We start from the raw sequence: 22,337 nt of genomic DNA, 5'->3' as shown, positions 1-22,337 counted from the left end.
GCTAAATGAGCTCTTAATATATGCCAGCCATTATATGCTTAGTCAATGAAAATAATTTAATCCTCATAACAAATCTATGAGTTACTGTTATCTTTTACAGGAGTGGAGGCCCAGGATGCAACAGATGTGAAGGTGTTAAGAGACTTGAGATGGCAATTAAATAGTTAAGCAGAAATTGCTGAAGAAACTGACTAAAGGGTCTGACTAGGCATTTACTAGAAAAACAGGATGTTCTCGTCCTTGCCTAAGGACCCCCTAACCAGGGTGAAAATGACATTCTGTGGGCTAGCTGTTGTGGGAATATTCCGGAAGTTAAGAAAATCATCTACAAATATAGACCCTCATGCAAGGACAGCTGTCCGGGAATAACAGTGACCAATCCCCAGTGAACAGCTAAACCTAAAAGCCTTCTAAGCCAATCACAGTAAAGGTCATGAGAACTGCCCAATCAACAGAGGTTCTTTGTCTAAAAAGGTATAAAAATAGAGACTAAAGTGTGCTCAGGACTCCTGTTCTGAACCGCTGTGTTGGTTTATGCTGGGTGCCCAAGCTGAAGCTTGAATAAAGGTTCTTTTGCATATGGATTGGCTCCTTGGTGGTCTCTCTGGGACAAAGGGTCTGGGCACATCATCTAGGGGCTTGTCCAAGATACTGCAGAGACTACCCCCCCCCCCGGGACTCCTGACTGTAGAGCCTGAACACCCATTGGTAAGTTAAAGGATCCAAACTCTGCTTGACTAGTCAATCTGTATCAGGGCCTGATCTGTTTGGTGCCTGTGTTTGGTCTAGGTGGACGCACTAGTAGACCCCAGGCTGAGGGACACGAGAGATGTCTTCTCTCTCCTGTAGGCTGAATACTCTGTATTTTGTGGGTCACTCCCACCTGTTTGAAAAAGCGGCATCGGTTTCAGTTTTGGATGTCTGGACTCTGGTTTCTTGTCTAAGTCAATGTCTTGTGTTGTCTTTATGTTGCTTTGTTTGCTATAGGTCTGTATAGTGTGTTCCCCTAGCGCCCCCATGTGGAATGTCTTCTCATTTTCCTGCTGTTTTGCTTTCTGTGCACCCCAATTTTAATTTTTCTCTTTGCAGACCAGGTCTCCGCGATGGGCCAGAGTCAGACTACTCCCCTACGCCTCATCATGGATCATTTCGAAGATTTTAAGAGCCGTGCTCACAGTCTGAGTCTGGAGGTTAAAAAACCTCAGCTCGTCACTTACTGTCAGAGTGAGTGGCCAGCTTTTGGCTTAGGATGGCCAGCGGAAAGAACCTTTGACCTTGACGTTATCAAGTGGGTCAAGGATCTGATCTTTGAAGAGCCAGGCCATCCTGATCAGATCCCATATATATTACTCTGGAAAGATCTTGTAGCCAAATCCACCCCTGTTGCTAAAGCCCCTAGTTCCCTTTAAGCACCCGACAATGACAATCTTGGCTGTCCAAGCAGATTAGACCCCATCTCGGGAGCCATGTTCCCATACAGCCCCCCTTTACCCTATCCTTCAGGCTCCTACCCCTGAGGAGCTCTTAGACCCACCACCCTACCACCCACCACATTGTAGGGAAGGCCAGGAGGAACAGGTAGAGGGGGGAACAGAAGAAGCAGTGGAAGGAGCACACCCCAGGGACCCCAGAGTACGCAGGCTCCCAACCCGCCAGTAGGAAGTCCACCACTGACTCGAGGACAGTCTCAGCAGAAGGCTCTTCCTCTGTCAGAGGCTGTCCCACTCCTTCCTTTAAGGCCAAATGGCCCTCTTGATGAGAGGGGAAATCGACCCCTCCAATACTGGCCATTCGCCACTAGTGATCTCTATAATTGGAAGCTTCAGACACCTAGCTTCTCTGAAAAGCCTGGTGGTCTGATTAACTTCTTAGATTCTATCCTGTTCACGCACCAGCCCACTTGGTCCAATTGTCATCAGCTTCTACAGATTCTTTTTACCACAGAGGAACAGGAGAGAATTCAGAATGAGGCTTGAAAGCTGGTTCCCAGGGCGCATGGTGTCCCCACCACCAATATTGCTCTTATTGATCAAGCCTTTCCCTTGACCCGCCCTGATTGGTGTTAGGTTTGCGTGATAAGTAAAAAAGTGGTGAGACCAGGGAGCGTGGTACCTGTTTTATTGCGGTCCTCTCAGGGATGGGGGCTGGACAGTCTCGAAGACCTGCGGGCCCATCCGAGTTTAGAGGGATAATGCCTCTCTTTTTAAGGTATACGTTTTGGGGGTGGGACTACACGTGGGAATGCCGCTTCTCTCATGATATCACCTGCCTTGCGATATCACCTGCCTGCCTAGCAGACTCTCCTCCTTCTCCAGGGTTCTGCCTCCTGCTGGGAAGGGGGAGGGACCCGGCTTGTCAATTGGAACCATAACTCCACAGATGGTAAGGAGAGGCTCCAAAACAGATCACTTACCTAGGATATAACCTACATGATGAACAGAGGTGGCTGTTCCAGACCAGAAAAGCGACCATACCCTGTATCCCTACTCCCACCTCACAACGGGCAGTAAGGGAGTTCCTCGGCTCATCTGGGTTTTATAGACTGTGGATCCCAAACTTTGCTGAAATGGCTCAGCTCCTATATGAGGCTACTAAAGAAAGAGCTGTTTTGATGAGGAGAAGCCCAAGAGAAGGCCTTCAACCAGATTAAAGCAGCCCTATTGTCTGCACTGGCCTTAGGCTTGCCTGATATAACCAAGTCCTTCCACCTGTATGTAGATTAAAAAAAAAGTGAGATAGCCAAGGGAGTCCTAACTCAAACATTAGGACCATGGCATACCTGTTTAAACGACTCGATCCAGTAGCATCGGGCTGGGCCCCCTGCTTAGGGATCATTTCTGTAACCACCTTGCTGGTGAAAGATGCAGATAAGCTGATTCTGGGACAGGAACTTTCTATCACTACCCCCCATGCTATTGAAGGGGTCCTCAAGCAACCGCCCGACTGGTGGATGACAAATGCCTGACTGACACAAGGACTGCTCCTTAATCTCCTGCGCACACGCTTCCTTCTGACTATCACCCTAAATCCTGCTTTGCTGCTCCTGGAGCCAAACTTTGACTCACGGCTCCATGACTGCACAGAGATACTCAGCCAAATCAACGGACTAAAAAGGGATTTGACAGCTCAGCCCCTCCCAGATGCAGAGGTGGTGTGGTTCACCAATGGGAGCAGTTTTAAGGATGGAGGTAAATGAAAACCTTATGGTCAACTGTGCTGCCTGAGGGAGGGTACATTGGCCCAGAGAGCTGAATTAATAGCTCTCACCCAAGCTTTAAAAATGGGCACAGACAAGACTTACAGTATACACTGAGCCAATAACCTTTGCCACGGCTCATGTGCATGGGGCCATCTACCGGGAAAGAGGGCTATTAATGGCTGAAGGAAAAACTGTAAAAAACAAAGAAATATTAGAATTACTGGCAGCAATATGGTTGCCTAAGAAACTGGGGATCATACATTGCCCCGGGCACCAAAGGACTGACAGTATTATGGCCTGGGGAAACAACAGGGCTGACAAGGCCACAAAACAAGCAGCTCGAGGGACACCCATATTGGCCCTAACTTTGCCAGACCCAGAAAGCCCGCTGCTGCCTGAAAAACCCCAATATAGCAAGGAGGACTTAAAGCTAATACATCAAATACCTATGGCCCATAAACCTGGAGAGTGGTGGATGACTGGCAGTTGTCAATTGATCCTACCAGGCCAGCTAGCACAAATGATTCTGACCTATATATATTGGGCCACCCACATGGCCATCCTTAAAACAGAAGATTTGATGAGGCAAGCCAGACTAAAAGACTTAAATTTAAGGCCATTGGTAGAAAAGATTGCAGCAGATTGCTTAACTTGTAAATTGGTCAATGCTGCCCCTTCTAAAGAGAGGGGCTCAGGGACATGGCAGAGGGGAAACTAAGCCTGGAGCTCATTGGGAAATGGACTTTACCAAAATCAAACCCAGAAAGTGCAGGTATAAATACTTACTGGTTTTAGTAGATACTTTTTCAGGTTGGGTTGAGGCATACCCCACCAAGATGGAAACTGCACAGGTGGTAGTAAAGAAGCTGATTGAAGAAATTCACCCAAGGAATGGTATACCTTTTGAGCTCTGACAATGGACCAGCTTTTGCCACTCAGGTAGCACAGGAGATAGCGAGAGTGATGGGGGGAAATTGGAAATTCCATTGTGCCTATAAGCCCCAAAGTTTAGGACAGTAGAACGTATAAATTGGACCCTAAAAGAGACCCTTACCAAATTAATCATGGAAACTGGCAGGAACTGGGTGGCCCTCCTCCCCTTTGCTTTGTTCTGGGTATGGAACTCCCCATATGTCTTAGGACTAACCCCATATGAAATAATGTATGGTAGACCCTCCACCAATAATTTCCCTCCCAGAAAGAGAATTAGTAGTGGAATTAGATAATCAACAACTAATTGATTCTCTCTGAAGTATAACTCGAACCCATCGAAAGCTGTGGTCATGGCTGCGGGCCAGATATGAAGCAGCACCTCTGCCAACTCCATAAGACTTTCGGCCAGGAGACTGGGTCTTTTTCAGGTGACATTGACAAGAAATACTCAAACCCCGGTGGAAAGGGCCATATGTGGTGCTCCTGACTGCCCCGACAGCCCTCAAGGTGGATGGCATAGCAGCTTGGATACATCACACCCACCTGCAGGCGGCGGACCAATGTAGCGACCCAGTTGGAACATCGCGTAAAAGACCACGCCAGGGCCTTCAGGACTCACCAAAAGGCCATCAGTGGAGGTGGAAAGTCACCAAACATCTCTACAACCCATTTAAGCTAAAACTCTGAAAAGACAATGGGTAATTACTTTCATATATATATTTTGCTAACATGCTCCCTTGCCTTAAATGTAATAGGTGCTTTATCGAAAAACCCAAAGTCCCCTCATATGCTTTATGATATTACTTGGACATTAAGCAACACCTATATTGGCTCAACCATAACTCAGTTGAACAAAATCACTTCTGTTAGAGTATGGTATTCTGACATAGTGGCTAATTTATGCCACCTGGAAGAGGGGCATGCCAAGCCCCCCCTGGTGGTCTTTGGCTATCTGGAGGGCAGCTAAGTAGCACCTGTGGCAAACACCCCGGGCTTGGGCATTATGATGCCACTTACACATGCCCCAAAGACAATGGCAACAGATGCCAAAAATGTGGCACTGGCAGAGACCACTATTGTGCTGACTGGAGTTGTGTATCTTCTGGAACTATTCCAGATTGGACTCCTCCTGTTAAAGATGACCTGATCAAGGTAGACGGAATCCCAGATTGGCCCGATCAAGTAAGAATCAGGTTTACAGAGAAAGGAAAAGAAGCCCAGGCTATTCCTAAATGGATCAATGGCCTTACCTGGGGCCTAAAAACACTGCCATGGTAAGGACCCTGAAACCATATTCACATTACAAATGGACATAAAGCTCCTCAAACCAAATATTCCAGCATACACAGCTCCCTTCCTCCCAACTCCTCTTCCCTCTGCCCTTTCCCCTGATAACACCACCCCTTATACTTACCCTCCTGCCAAAACTACAGAAATACCCCAAACTCAAGGGCTCACAATCCCCCGAGCACCAGATACCCCTCTTGGAATTATATACTTACTTAATGCAACTTTTGGGTTACTGAACTCAACTAATCCAGCAGCCACTGAAAACTGCTGGCTCTGTCTGGACTCTAGACACCCTTACTACGATGCCATAGCCCTGACTGCCAACTATACAGTTGTGTTGGATCATAAATTGTAGATGGGCTTCACAGGGAGAGGTAGGACCTATTGTTCTTAAAAGCCCTTCTACCTCCAGGCTATACTCCCAGACCTATTTTATGCTTTTTTTTATTTTTGGAAACTGTCTCTTAAGCCAACAAGGCTAGCTTCAAACCTGCACGATCCTCCTGTCTCTGCCTCCCAAGCGCGGGGATTACAAGAGTGCGCCACCACGCTTGGCAGCACACCAATGATTTCTGTGTGCTAGTACAGCTTATCCCGCACGTCCTTTATCACCCAGATTCAGAAGTCCTCAGTGTAACTTCCATTGGGCCGCATAGAAACAAAAGAGAGTTAATAACCATGGTGGTTGTTCTTTCCTCTTTTCTCAGACTCAGAGTAGTGGGAATACGTATGGCCTCCCTAGTGACCCATGGGCTTAGTATCCAGGCCTTGAGGTGGCCATTGACAAAGATTTATGGGAAATAAAAAATTCTCTCAGAAACCTGGAAGAATCCCTCTCTTCATTATCAGAGGTGGTATTACAGAACAGAAGGGGTCTAGATTTACTTTTTCTTCAACAAGTAGGATTGTGTATGGCTCTCAATTAGCAATGTTGTTTCTTTGTCACTCAGAGTAATCCTCCAGTCCCTAGCTGTTCTGTGGAATCGCCTACAAAAAAGAGAGCTAGAAAGACAACATTGGCAGGGCCGCTTGTCCTACTGTTTATAGATTTAACTTTTGGGCTGTGCCTTATAAATAAATTTGTGGGTTTCATTAAAAATAAAATTAACACTGTTCAGCTTATGGTCCTCACAACCCAGTATCATAAGGTCCACAATAAGCTTTAGATTATATACGTTTTTTTTTGGCTAATAAATATTCAAGATTGCATTAGGGTGCATTTGTTATAAGGATTATGCAGACGTTTCTTCAGAATGAGGACACTGCTATATATAGAAGCTCGGTGAAATTTTCTGAACAGGGTTATAATATGTGTAACTAGAATTTCTGAAACTATTGAAAACCTCAACAGACAGCCAACATAATGGGAGAAAATTTTTGCCAACCAATCTTCTGATAGAGGACTAATCTCTAGAATATACAGAGAAGTCAAGAAACTCACTGCTAAAAATACAACCTAATCAAAAATGGACAAGTGAACTTAAATAGATACTTCACAAAAGAAGAAATTCAATGGCTAATAAATGTATGAAAAAAATGTTCAACATAATTAGCAATCAGAGAGATGCAAATCAAAACTATCCCAAGATTTCACCTAACTACAACTAGAATGACAATCATTCAAAACACAAACAACAACAAATGATGACAAGGATGTGAAGAAGTAGAAACTCTAGTACATTGTTGGTGGGAGTGCAAATTAGTGCAATCACTTTGTAACACAGTATGGAGGATCTTTAGAAGAATGGGAATGAACCTACCATTTGATCCAGCAATACAACTTCTGGGTATCTACCCAAAAGAATGAAAACCAAACTATCAAACTAATACATGTGTATCTATGTTCATAGCTGCACAATTCATCATTGCCAAACTATGGAACCAGTCAAGGTGTCCATCAAAGATGAATGGATATGTTCACAATGGAATTTTACTCAGTCATAAAGAAAAACACAATTGTATCAATTACAGGGAAATGGATGGCACTGGAGGACATTAGTGAGATCAGTCAGTCACAAAAAGTAAGAAATTGAGTGTTCTCCCTAATATGTGGAAGCTAGGGAGAAAAAGGGTCATAGGAGGAACTCTAGACAAGGAAGGAGAAACCATAGATGATCAAATAAGGCTAGCTAACTGAGGGGGATTAGAGAGGGAAAGAAGGAAATTCCCTAGTGTACATGTACATTCATAAACATATCAAAGTCAATCAGTAAGCCAAACATGAGAAGGAGCGAGGCAGGAAGGAGTGGGGTGGGAACTGGGTAAGGGCTAAATGAGTGATGTGCCAAGACATCCTGCTGCCTCGGCATCTATGTGTTGAGACCCCCACTCCACATAGTTAATCGGCAAAAAGCCCCGAGAAAGAGGGTCGTCTCTGGCCAAAATATCCCCCACTTTTACCCTTCATGACTATTAATGATTCCTTTTAACTTTCTACACGAATTGCTCCAGTGATGTGAAATTAGGACTATAAATAGAAACTGAGTCCGTGGAAATAAACTCTCTAATAATTTGTCTAAACGTCCTTGGCTTTGCTCAATAGTAAGGAAAAAACTGGCCAGAACTCAGATGCTGTGATAAGCATTCCAGCTGCAGCAATCACAAAGGGTCTCCGACCCTCACTCCTATCACTAGGTTAAGCTATTAACTCCGGTAACCGATAGCTCAGTTTAAGGAAACTTTGTTTACCCTTGAGATCCTGCCTAGAGACAGAGAAGATAAAATTTTGTGTGTGACTTCGAAGCAATTTAGTTGATAAACAACTTAGTTGCCCAAATACAATAGACTCAAGGAGAAAGATTGTTGACCTTTACGCCCAGTGTGAGTGTCCCCGAGACAGGGAGAATGCCGCATGGCTAGAAATGAATATGACAAAATAAAGGACAGACGTTTTAAGTATATATGTATGAAGGAAAGGAAATACCGTGTAAGAGTAAGAAAAGCATTTTTGCATGAAGAAGAGCTTATCATAAGAAAGTCCCAACTGAGAAAGAAAGGAATTAGAAAGTTAGAAGCAGGTTGCAGAGGGTTTGTGATAAGGAAATGGATTATTAGAGACCAATAGGCCTTTAATAGGCTTTTTGTCTAAAAAAGAGTGTTCAGCAGTTAAGGAAATACATCTGACAACTAAATCCAAGAACTTCATGGTGTTATTTGTGGTGTCTTATTTGCCAAGCTGTGTTGTGAGTTTTTGTAAGCTTTCAGACTTCAGAAGGCAAGGCGGATGAGATCTGAGAGACGCCCATCGCATCTCCCTGGACCGCCACATCTCCCCATGCTTGTCATATGGATATAGATGGAAACTTCAAAAAAGAAAGCAAAAGAAGATTCCATGAGAAGGCGTATTCTCCAAGCCCTGGGCCTTGGGCGTGCCTGTATTGCCTTTGGAATTTACCTTTGGACCTGCCCTGCTGCAATATCGGAAGAAAGATCCGGAGGGAGCTTATCTCCTAAATGCTGGACTAGTCATTTACTTTGTTTATATGTAATTCACTATTGTTTTGCTGTGATTGCCCCCCTTCCCTTTCTTTTTTCTCCTATTATTAATCTCACTGGTGAAGGGTATAAATTTTTCGGGGTTTTTGTAATAAAGTGTCATTGGCTCAAGAAGCCTTTGTCCACCTCAGATTCTTTCCAAAGCGCTGTACCTAAAAACTTAAGGAATTCATAGAGGGGAAAGAATCGCTGCAGATAAGTTTCTGCAGAACTCCACCTGCCTTTTGCCCCATCTTTCTGAGGATTTGACCGGGAGCTGACAATAACGACCCAACTGAGATTAGTCGGCAACAGTGATGTTTGTACATATGCCTCTACCATACATTGTATGACTACAATGCACCAATAAAAAATTTATACTTTACTTGGCTTGCTTATTTATGGCATTTCTAATGCTTTTATCTGATGTGATTTATTGATTGCATGTGAATTTTATATGAAATGATTCACAGTACTCTGTTTCTAAATCTTTATATAAAACTATTTGTCAATTTAAACTTTCAGGTGTATGAATCTCAAAGTATAGTCCTTGGAAATTTTGACTTCTTCAAATAAAGATAACTTCATGATTAGAGGCTTTTTCTATTCATAAGTAGGAAAAGTCAGTCATATTCTGTTGTGAAAAACCCTCAATAAAGTTACTGCCATGCATACAGAAAAATATTTTGATAATATACTATACATTTGGAGACATTTAGACATACAATTTCCAGTGTAAGTCATCATAGTATATACTATTCCTAACTTAAATATAAATACTAGACCATTCTCTAACTCTGTATTATTTTAACTATTACACTTAGAGATAATCTAGCTCCAAGTAAAATTCTTTTGTGCATTTTCCCCACTCTACTTATGTGATTTATGTGCTCTACATTCCAGGAAGTTTAAAACAGAAATATTACCCAATTGTAAGAATGTGGTCTAGAGTCTTTGAATCACAGTATCACACACCAATTGATTGATGTAATTTCACAATGAGATGGGCACTGAACCAGCAACTGAAACTTTGGCGTTATGTGTACTATTCCAATTTCAGGCCACATTTTGATTTCACTCATAGAAAGATTTCCCAGCTTTCTCCTTTTTCTCTCTGAACTTTACATCCCCTCCTTAACCTAACTCTGGTCACTCAGGTTGTTTTTCTGCTGTGTGCACTGACCTCCAGCTGTGAATCCACATGCTACAGTGGAGACAAATGAAGTGGGACAGACAGAGCTGTGGGCCAGAGGGTTCTATGTCATCCAGCACTCTGCTTCCCCTCACAGCGGAGAGGCAGGTGCTCAACCAGCCACAGCAAGAGTGCCCATCATCCCTGGCATTTCTGCTGCCCACAACACCAATCAGCGTTGCCTGAGCACTGCCCGAGCAGGCACTAGCTGGGTGCAGGGACAGCAGCGATGAGTGACGTGGCCTCAGCCCTGTCAAGAGACAATCTGGGGCAATGGTTATGGCATAGCCTTTGGTCCAGACAGAATCTGTTCTTCATTAACTGTGGGAACTTAGATTTATTATTTTACCATTCTTCGCCTTAATTTTCTTATCTCTAAGATGAGGATGAATAACAATACCACTTCAAAGAACTGTTTGGTGAATAAAGGTAGTAATCCTCATGGAGCCTGGCATGTAGGGGTACCCTCAGTCAACATTAGCTATAATTACTATCCGTGTGGGAAAAGGCACATAGTCAACCAAGTCTGTAAAGTCTGTCTGGGAAGTGCCTTGTCTCAGGTGTGAGTTAGTGCTTTGGAAGGGAAGAAAAAGGTGCTATTCTGAATGAAGGACTCACAGCAAGAGTTGTAGAGAAGTCGACATTTGATACAGACTTCAAATACTCCTGTGAAGTAAAATTCCTCCCTGGATCATTTCTGTTGTTTTTTACTCATTGTAATTAGTACATGTGCAGCTTTCAGAGAATGAGAGTTTGATTTTTTTTGTTTATCTACATCTGGGAGCATCATAAAATACATTGTATAATCACCTATTCAATTAGATGTGGTCTAATTTAATCGTATGTGTTGACATGTGTTAACATGGCTGTTAACATAAAGACATTTCTCTAGACTTGCTAAGGGTAAAATTTCCTGTTCTGGGTCGGTAAGCTTTGTTTTTTGTAGTCACAGAATCACGCCAGGGCTGAGAAACATTCATCAAACACGGGGGCAAGCAAGTATCTCTGATTTTAGTTGCTTTCTGTTTAGAAAAGTATATGGAAAGAGCATTCAAAATCCTTCATAATCTGATTTTAACCTTATCATCTGCCTTACTCCTCCTCATTCGCCAATATAGAGCCCATGTTCTCTAAATCTTGTGACTCCAGTGTCATTTATTTATTTATCTCTGTATTCATTTTTGATACTGGGGATTGAACTCAGGAACATTATACCTCTGATCTACACCTCCAGCCCAATTTCACATTTTTATTTTGAAACAACAGGGTCTTGCTAAATTGCTGTGGCTGTCCTCAAACCTGTGATCCTCCTGTCTCAGCCTTCCACGTACTGGGATTCCAAGTGTGCACCACCATGCCCGGGTCCAAGAATAGACTCCTTCAAAACAGGAGTCTACTCCTTGCTCAGATCCTTACTCATCATGTTCTTCTGTCCTCTTGACTCATTTGGGATTTGTGCATGGCCTCCGCCTGGAGACAGTCTCCATCCCACAGACGTTTTGCCTTCTCTACATGACTTTAACATCAGCACTCACCCTGGGGTATTTGGGATCTGTTCCCTTTGTTATCCTTCATATTCTATTGTAGAGGTCAGTCTTTCAAACTCTCCTGGAAATTTTTGGTCAGGGCTCATCTTAAATTTAATTTATATTTTCAACTGGACTTAGTATCAAGGATACAGTAGATATTTAGTAAATGTTGAATTTTTGTGCCCATTTGCATTAGGACAGGCACTGTGCTCACATAATTCAGAAGGTCTAGGGCCTCCTCTTTCAGAGCTTGTGGGTCAGCAGTGGGGTCAGCTCTGGTCAGGTGGACAAAACAGAGACCACTCATGTGAGCCAGGGGGTTGCTAGTGCCACTAGAGCACCAAAGTGAAATTCAACAAATAAAGGCATTACCTAGTTTTTTCATTGTGCATGCTCAGTACTTAACTCAGTGCCTGGCACATAGTGAGTGCTTGGGTCTTTGCTAGCTAAACTGAAGGAGTGACTTCTACTTTGAGGGTCAAGAAAGGCTTGAAAGAAAGATATTGAGGAAGTTTATTGGAAGTTGAGAGATGCAGGTGAAATTAACAATATGGACAAAGAATCTTTAATAAATTATTTCTCTTTATAGTCTTTTATACATTTTCCTGTTTACCTCTCTCCTAACCTGGAGAGATAACATTTGAAGAAATTTTTTGCCATTAGAACCTGATTTTCAGGGATCAAATGAACTTAGAACCCTGGTACTTACGTATGAGTTTCCAACACACTATGAAGACATGGTTCCATGAACTACCAAAATACTTTGGGGGAAACTCCTAAGCATCAGGGTGATCTTTTCAAATATCATCTGGCAAGTACTCTGCTCTTACTCCTTGTACTACCTTTTAAAAGTTTAGATGGGCAGTGGGAAGAGCAGGGCTATGTAATTGGGAACCACCATTCTAGTAGCAGAGATCCATCACAGCCTGGAGCAGCACCTATAATGCCCAAAGTTAGCCCCATCAACACCTAAGGGCCACTGGGTGTCACTACCCTATACTTCTCTGTCTCTCTCTATGAAAGCTATCTCAGTTCTATAAAATATTTCCCTCAAGTATCATCTTTTAAATTCCGATTATCTGAATGGAAGATATGATTGATTCAGCTTGGATCAGGGATCTACCCTTGTAGTGAACAGAATAATGGCTCCCAAAGATATCTACTCCTCATTCCTGCAGCCTATGAATATGTTGCTTTACATGGTAAAAGGGATTTTGTGTATGTGATTGAGTTTAAGATCTTGAGATAAGGAGATTAGCCTTGATTATCCCAGTTGACTCAGTCAAATCATATGGATTCTCAAAACTGAAGAACCTTCTCAAGCTGTGGTCAGAGAGAGACGAGATTATCAACAGCCCTGAGGTGACCATGTTTAAACTATCATGTCTATCATTGATGTAACAAATTACTGCAAGTTCTCTTGGAAAATTGGCAGAAAGGCAAGAACTTCATCTCTAGTAAAATTTTGCAGTCAATAGTGATGTTAGAAATGGATTTAGGGAAGCTACAAATAAAAACTCATGAAACCAAAAGTAACTTGACAAGGCAATATAATTCTGCACAGAAGGGTGTAAACACACCGGGTGGGTGGCCCACTCAGCCTTTTATTCCCCAACTTGGAGGCCACTATGCAGTTCTCCATTGGCTGAAGTGTGGCTTTTACAATCTAATCTGGTTGGCTAGTTTTCACTGGGAAGATTTTATAAGAGGGAGAAACGTGAAACCAGTACATCCTAGAGTGAAACACAGAGAGGAACACATGTAAAAAAGCTACAAAATGGAAGCCTGTGAGTTTCTGTGTGATCTTGTAACTTTGACAGAAAAGGTTGCTGTGGTTTCTTACAGTGAGCAATGCTGAGATCTGACTTTGAAGCCTCTGAAGGAAAGATCAACATCTCTCTCTGCAAGAGATCTCGCTATGTCCTCCCCCCCATCCAGAATTGAAAGGATTATTGTGAGTAGCACATATAATCCTTGGTCTCATGCTTTAACTTCTTGGGTTAAATTTCAAAATTTAGCAAGAGACTGAGCTCAATATTATTTTTTAAATCTCTAGAAAGAAAATTGAAATACTTCACATATGTGCATAAGTATTCCGGAGACTTTAAAGCATGCTGAGGGATGGGGTGCAATATGAAGAGTGGGAGAGGGAATTAAGTGGCAAGAAATAGAACTTTGAACCAAGACTTCAAGCTACTGTAGTAATTTTTGAAAAGACCCACTTTCAATCCCACTAGTTATTATTCAACGAGTGTTTCATTTTGATTTGATGTGGTCACAAAGCTTCTGACCTTGCTGTGGCCTTGGCGGCTGGAACCTTGCTACCAGGAACACGTGTGGGGGATGAATGTTTGCTTACATTCCTCTTGGAAAAGATCTTTGGAAATAATCCAAGTCAAAACTGCAAAACACAAAGATGTTCATTCCAGTCTTCTCTGAGAGCCAAGCTATAAGCACTAAAATGTCACACAAATATTTTGGTGGTTTTTTTGTTTTGTGGGTCTGGGGATGGAACCCAGGGGCATTTGACCTCCAAGCTACACCCCTTGCCCTATTTTTTATTCTTTATTTTGAAACAGGGTCTCACTGAGTTGCAGAGGGCCTCACTAAACAGCAGAGGCTGTCCACGAACCGCAATCCTCCGGTCTCAGCCTCCCAAATGCTGGGATTACAAGCGTGCGCCACCACGCCCGGCCTTGGTGATTATTTTAAAGTATTCTCTCAATATGCTTGGTATAGATGCCCGCAGGTATAATAACTGAAATGATATGGGAATACAGAATGTTTATAGTTCATTAAATTAATACAAAGTAGAGTCGGGCATGGTGGCGCACACTTGTAATCCCTGTGCTTCGAAGCTTGCCGCGCTGGCTTAAAGAGACCCTGTTTCCAAATTTTAAAAAGTATAAAATAGATCTGGGAGTGTAGCCCGGAGGTAGAAGGGTTTCCAGGAACGCCAGTACCAACAAAAAAAAAAATTAATACAAAGTAATACAAACGCAGTATAAAAATGCCTACAAACTATGAAGAGCTACTGGATGGTGGAGAGTTCTCTTCTTTTCAAAATTATAAAACATTATTGTTTTTACAAAAATACAAAGTTTTTACCACCAATATCTAACATTCATGGGGTGCTTGCTTTGCTAGATGCTGCGCATACATTGCCTCATCTAACTAACTTAGAATTAGTTCATGAGGTGGGTGCCATTGCCATGCACATTTAATGGATGAAGACAGGCTTGGAGAGTTTATGTAAATTCCACAAGGTGATGTAGTTAGTGGGGTTGTTGGTATACCAAGAAGCCCAACTCTAGCATTTATTAACCTACCTAATATTAATGCTATGGTTTTTGTATATTAAATGTCTCCCATAGGCCCATGTGTTAAAGTCTTTGTTGGCAGCTTAGTGCTATTGGGAGGTGGTAGAAATTTTAAGAGATGTGACCTAGTGGGAGGCCTTTAGGCACTGGCGACATGCTCTTGAAGCACTCTGGACCCTTTCTCTCCCTAATACTTCCTGGCCTTAAGTAAATAGTTTTGCTTCAGCACTCTTGCTGTGTTGTGATTCTTCACACACACAAAAACATAGCATATAGATTATGGACTAAAACCTCTATGAGTCAAAATGAATATTTTCTCTTTATAAGTTGGTTACCTCAAGTATTTGTTATAGTAACAGAAACTTAACACAATTATCTAACACAACTAATTAGATAACTGATATCATCATTTTTGGCAGGTGCTGCTCTAATTTCTTAACATTTATTAGTTCACTTAAGTCTCACAGAAACTATAGGAGGTAGGTTCTATTGTTATTTTTATTTTATAGAAATATATTTCATTGCTGGGTGTGGTGGCAGCACCCTTGTAATCCCTGCGCTTGGGAGGTGGAGACAGGAGGATTGCGCAGGTTTGAAGCCAGCCTCGCTGGCTTAAGAGACCCTGTTTCCACATAAAAAAGTAAAAAAATAGGTCTGGGAGTGTAGCCCGTGGGAGTGTATCCCACAGGTAGAAGGACTTCCAGGAACCCTAGTACCACCAAAAATAAAAAATAAAAAAAAATAATAAAAAATAATAAAAGAAAAGAAAAAGAAAAAAAGATATTTTATTTTCTCATTTTATGAATTATTTCTTTTAACTTTCTTTCTATTTACCTTGTTCCTTATCTTTTGCATAGAAACTGAGACCCATCTCAGATGTCCCTTGAGTCTTGGTTGTGTTCTGTAGAAGAATGGGGCACTAAGAAACTGTTGGCAATTTTTGGTTATATGGGTGTATTTGTGGACTGTGAGATTTGCTATAGAATCATTTGGTGGACTTTAATGCTGGGAAATCTTTAATTCCAATATCTTTAGGTCTTCTCTTAGGCTGGACAGAATTTTCCCAGAGAAAGATTTTCAGAGTTTCTGTGAAGAAGATACATGCCCAACTGGCAACATTATGAAGTCTAAGAGGACAAAGGGGAAAACCAGCTAGAAGCCACTGGAGAAAAAGGCAGAATCCATGACTATTCAGGTAACTACAGAAAGTTTATTCATTTTAGTTTTATAAGACTATAAGCCAAAATTGACTAACCTTATAAAAACTCATTTAATAGCTCTAAATGTTTTCTTTTATAGCCTGTGAAAAATTTTAATATGTAGTTATATATCTGCCTTAGATAATCTTACATTTCTAAATTGTCCAGTTAAAAAAAGTATTACTATGACTCTATGAGTAAAATAGGACATGGACAAGAAGTTTTTGACAATCTTCCCAAGGCTTTGGAGACAGCAGAGAATAATTTTTTTTTTTTTTTAGCAGAGAATAATTTATATTCTTTTGACAACTGTTTGGCCGAAGCTTTCTTTTTTTTTTAATAATGAAAACAGCAATTATAGTACAATCTAAATGATTTCACAAAAACATATGAATATCAGCATATGAAATCTTTATTTACTTTCTTTACAGTTTCTTTATAAGGTAATAGAATTATAAATCTCATCTTAAGTAAAAACAAATAGTTACAATTAAAAAGTAAATTTTAGTTTTTCAAGTTTTTATATACCAAGATTTCCATGGCAGTCAGCCTATTTTGTACATATTTACATTTTTCTAAATGCTCCTACAAACCTATATAATAAGTGGAAATTTTTGTATGGTTCGTTTTGATTTTGCAAAGATTAGATCATGTGTTGCATGCCTTACTTTGTACCTTGCTTTCTGTGATGCATCATAATCAGTCTTCAAGATTTTGAAATATAATATGTTCCTTTATTCACTTAATATAAAAATAGAAAATTATCATTCCTTATCCTATCAGACAGCTTAAATATGTTTATTTTATTATTATTTTTTTTTACAAATAAGGCTTTAGTATGTGGCCTTTGTCTTTGCATCCTTACACTTAGTTTAATTTCTATGGAGTTGATTCACAAGTGTGATAGTTCTGTAGTGAAATATGTGTTTTTACATTTTAATAAATGTTGCTAATTGATCATTAGAAATCTACAACTCACAGCCAGATGTGGTGGCGCACGCTTGTAATCCCCACGCTTGGGAGGTGGAGACAGGAGGATCCTGCAGGTTCGAAGCCAGCTGCGCTGGCTTAAGAGACCCGGTTTCCAAATAAAAATATAAAAAAAAGGTCTGGGAGTGTAGCCCTGAGGTAGAAGGGCTTCCAGGAACCCCAGTACCACCAAAAAGAAAGAAGAAAAAGAAAAAAGAAAGAAAGAAATCTACAACTCACATTACTACAAGTAGTGCGAGCTGGTAGATAAGTAATGCCAGCTCACTTTGTTTTATTTTGAGTTTTTCTGACCATTATGAAGGCTCAGTACCATTTAATATACTTCTTGGCCATTTTAATTTCCTCTTCTATAAATTTCCATTATTGTCTAACATCCTGTTGAATTTTTTCTAAATAAAAAACTTGGATATTAGATATATTAGTTTTTTTCCTATTCACATGTGTTGCAAATATTTTTTCTTGTCTATTTTTTCTTTTTAGTACCAAAATTTTAAAATATTATTTATGCCAATAATGACATTAATACTGTTATCAAAGGGCAAGTTCATAAAATTATTGAAGCCAACATTCTACTTTGAGTTTATATCACAAGAATCAAAGCAATACATTCTCACATACCATGAACATTTTCTTTCAGTCTTCTTTACCCTGTGTCTCCAGTACCTCTGAAGCCCATTTCTGTGTCTTTTTTTGTAGAAATACTCAGTTAATAGAGACCTAGTCAATAATTTCTGTGCTGGACTGTATATCTGTGTGTAAATATAATCACTAACACTAAGAAACTTGATCCTTCATAAAAAAATTCTTTACATAATGTTCTCTTGAAAATCTGGAAGGGAGGCAGGACAATCAAGTTGATATTAATCACATTCTTTCATAATTTATAAGAACTTGAAATCAAAGATTTCCTTATGAATTTTGTTGTCATATGTATGCTATGGATTCAATGTTTTGTCTTGCTTAAATTTGCATGTTGATGCCTAACCTGCAGTGTGATGGCTTTTAGACTTAGAAACTTTGGGAGGTAACTCTGTACTTATGAATGCGGTTAACAACCCTATAAAAGAGGCAGGAGGATGGCTGACCCCTACACAGGTGAAAATACACTGAGTTGGCATCTGTCCACAGGCTAGAAGCCTAAACCTCACCTCACATCAGCTCTGCGGGCACCTTGATCTGGGAGCACCCAGCCCCCAGAACTGTGATACCTGCTTTTACTTAAGCTACCCAGTCTGCAGAGATTAGGATGTGAGGGTCCTGTCCTAATGGTGGAGTTGCTGAGTCATAAAGGGAGGGAGGAGCCCTGCCCTCCTTGGCCTCCTACCTCTGGCCTTCCACCTGTGTGGTGACACAGTGAAAGGGGCTGCCAGGTGTGGTGCTGCTGCTGAACTTCCTGCCTCCAGGACCGTGGGTTGATAAGTTTCATTTGATCTAATTTACTCAGTCCCAGGTATTCTATTAGAGCAGCACAAGACGACGAGGACAGTCACCTTCACCCATAAACACCTGATGTTGTTGACAGGACCTAACATCCACCCCCAGTTGTCAGCCCCATGCTTCAGAACCCACCTTGCGCCTGGCTGTCCTGCATCTTAATGCAAAGTCAGGCATTCCCCTGAAGAATGTCTCCTTCAGCTGCTGCTGTCCTTCCCTCAGCTGTGGTTACAAAGCAGCTCCCTGCTCTCTGGCCTGGAGTGGCTGAAACCTCCCTGCTCTCCTTGTCCCCCCCCCCCACCTCTAGTGCCCCTCTCCAGGCCCGAAAACCTGAGTTTCTAATATGCCATTCTGATCCTACCACTAATCTACTCAGAATCATTCTGGCAATGTTGCCATTCCCCAAAGGATAAAACCTCAGCTTCCTGCAAGGAATCCAGGAGTGGCTATGGCCTGACACTGACACAGACACCTCTGCTTGGGAAATGCTAAACCCTAAATGCTAAATCCCCTAAAAAGCTCTGACCTCTCACACTGAACCCTTGGTCTAGGGTAACCTCTCCCAATTTACTGTCAATTTCCTCTTCATCCTCAAAATTGAAGAGTAAATATTTGCATTAGGTAACAATAAAATTATGTAATGGAACTTTCAAGTAAAACATAATCAATAGAACATGGCCACTGTCTCCATGAGGTCCTAGTTTGGAAGGGCATAGCTTCACTCCAGCCTCCCTTTGGCTCTTCCTTTTCCTAGCCTCCTGGGGAGATGGAGAACAGACCCAGCAGAGAGCCTCACATCCCCTGATGCTCAGGAGCCACCAGCATAGTGAATCTCCTGTCCTTGAGAGTCCCTGAGGGGGAGGAGGTAGCAAAAGCAAAGCAAATGCTCACCAACTCCCTCAAACCTCCTTTGCTATTGATTGTAGTTTGATGATTTGGGGAAGATAAAACCCAAAGTCTTAGAATTTCCTTTTGTTAATGAACGGATTTACTCCCCTCCAGCTTTTGTGCCATTACAAAGTCCCAAGGCTTGAATACAAATTCAGAAGAAATCTTCAGTTTTGAAGTTATTTCTAACTCTGCCTCCCACCTACCTTTCAACATGGTATTGCTTGGGAGTGACCTTTATTCATTTATTTATTTATTTAAACTTTTTATTGGTGCATTGTGGTCCTACATCTTAATGAGATGAAAGAGTTGTGGAGATATACATGCAACATCACATAATTAGCTCTTTTTCAATGAACTCAAAATTTATCTTAAACCATAGTGATATTTTTGAACTAACTAGATATGTGTTTATTTCTGATTTCAGGGTGAGTCTTTAAGTAGCATATTTAGGTAAGAATTACCTGGTGATCTCTCTGGCCTGCTCTTACTAATAATAAAACTGCTGTGTTAATTGATGACATTCTAAATACATTGTGGGACGCAAGAACCCATTTGCTTTGTTTCTAAGTAACTTTGCTTGAGTTAGCCTTGTGAGTTACTGAGCAACCTCTGGGTTGAGACGCTGCAGAGGAGATGGTCCTTGGGACACTGAGTCCCAGGTGAATGAAAGGGGCCAGCCCAGTGCACGCAGGCGACTACTTACCTTGTCGGAAGTGTGTGGTCCCCACTGCTCTGCTCCCAGTCTATTTGTATTTTCACCCCAACAGTTTGTGGTTTTCTTCATGGGCAGGGCTTGCTTCCTTAATATGACGAGTTATTTGATAGACAAAGGGAACTCAATGCACTTGGATAAAACTGTGACTTTAATATTCTCAGGAATGCCCAGCAGAGGTTCTAAGGGATTGTGAGAGGTGCAGCAAGCATTTGCTAACAGACTTGAATAATCATATGCAGGTATGTAATTATTAAATATCAACTTGTTCTCAGTGGACTCTGACTTCCAAGTAATGCTCTGTGAGATAGGTAGAACTGCAGAGGGCTAATTGTAAATCATCACAGATTTACTGTGTTTACTCACAGTAAAGTATTTAACACAGTAACTCATTTAGCACAGTAACAAGGTAAAAGCGCTAGGTAAGTGTGACAGTTATTAGATAAACAACCATCATGAAATTCTTTCTTTATGAACTTTGAAATTTTTCTTCAGTTAGATCTTGAACTACAACATGTTCAAAGTTGATTTTCTTTTCGTTTTTGGAGATAAGCAAGATCATACATCTTGATTCTTGAGTCAAAATTCACTGAAGCCTCAAGCCCCCTGCCCTGTGCTCTCTTTAGGCCCATCTGGCTGGTGGTCTCTATGTGGCTCCACTCTTCTGCTTTGATTTTTACCCCACTTCCTTCCCCACCAATGTCCATGGATCTGAGAGTCAGTGTGGGCGACTCCCACCTCCACCCCGTGTAAGCCCGGGCTCATCCGTGAGGACACTGACTGTGCCCACCTGTGACCCACTCCACCTGCTCCCCAATCCTGGAGGTGGAAGCTGGACGCAGGCTTCCTTGCCCCAGCAGGATCTTCTGCCACCGTTGTGAGGTGCCTTTAGCACCAGCCCTTCTTTCCCTGGACCTCACTTCATCAGCACCATTGTAAAAGTCACACCTCAGCCAGCGCGGGTGGTTATCGTGGGACAAGATCTATTAGGGCATTCTGAAGGCTGCCTTGACCATGAATAAGATGCTCTTCAGCATCTCTGACAAGGCAGCAAAACCTTCCCCACATTTTCCTGGCACTTCAACAAAGCCCCCTTTTTTCCCCAACACCATTCCCTTTGATCTTGATAAAGCTGTGACGGGGCTGGTAGGATATTGTTTAAATCAAAGGATTAACATGTTCAGAGAGGTTGACAGTTTTCTGGAGGTTACATAGAAGGTAGTAGATTGCCTTACTTTAAGTCTCAATCCTTTTTACAATATCAAACAGATTGTATTCAGTAAAAAAAAAATAACACTTTTGGAGACAAATAGCACTCCTTTGAATAGGAATAAAGTTTTTATTATACATCTGGAGATAAGGTTCAAAATGCAAAGCTTCTCCCTATAGTGGGAAACATTAACAATGGGCTTTAACACATCCAAACTGTTAAACTTATTCTAGGATTATAAAATTGTTTAAGATATGGTCATTCATAGAAGAGTTCTAGGTTGACTTCTTTCTGTAAAAACGTATATCTGTATATATAAGCACATCTATTTAGAAAATGCATTGCTTTGTGCATTTGTGCCTTTTCTCAGCCAACACATATGCTGCATTCACAGGTGTTTCCATCCCATTCCATACTTTGAAAGCCAGCATGGTATTTTATCAAAAAAGAAATGCTTTTAGTCAGTTGTAACCTTTCACAAAGACTGTCTAATCAAGGGCTTTCATGAGTACAAATCCCAGGTTTTTAAGAATTTGGCTCCAGACTCAGGTTATTTCTCACATTTAGCATCTTAACCTTTCATTTGCCACAGAAAGCATGATGACTTGATTTTATTTAATACAGCAATTATATGTTCGTGGCAAATATAGTATGAAAGCAATAAAAAACACCATCACTGAATGAACATGTGTGGTATTTCCTGTGATAAGAAATTCCCTGGATTTAGAAGCTCTGGATCTTCTCCATGCTTAATCCTGATCCTATCTTTTACCGTGCTGTGGAGTTTTACCTTAGAGCTCTGATAGATTTCATAAAAGAAAAGTACAGAAGTGGAAACAGAGGTAGATGGAGAAGACTTTGAGCACAATAGCCTGTTATGTGCAAGTTGGGGGCAGGTAGGAAGATCACCTCCACTGAGTTTAAATAATGTTTGGCTAAAAAGATAGAATGCAAAGAGTCACAA

This window comes from Muscardinus avellanarius (assembly GCF_963383645.1).
Source record: "Muscardinus avellanarius genome assembly, chromosome: 6".
NCBI lineage: Eukaryota > Metazoa > Chordata > Mammalia > Rodentia > Gliridae > Muscardinus > Muscardinus avellanarius.
The sequence above is the reverse complement of the archived record's forward strand: the minus strand, read 5'-3'. Positions refer to the sequence as shown.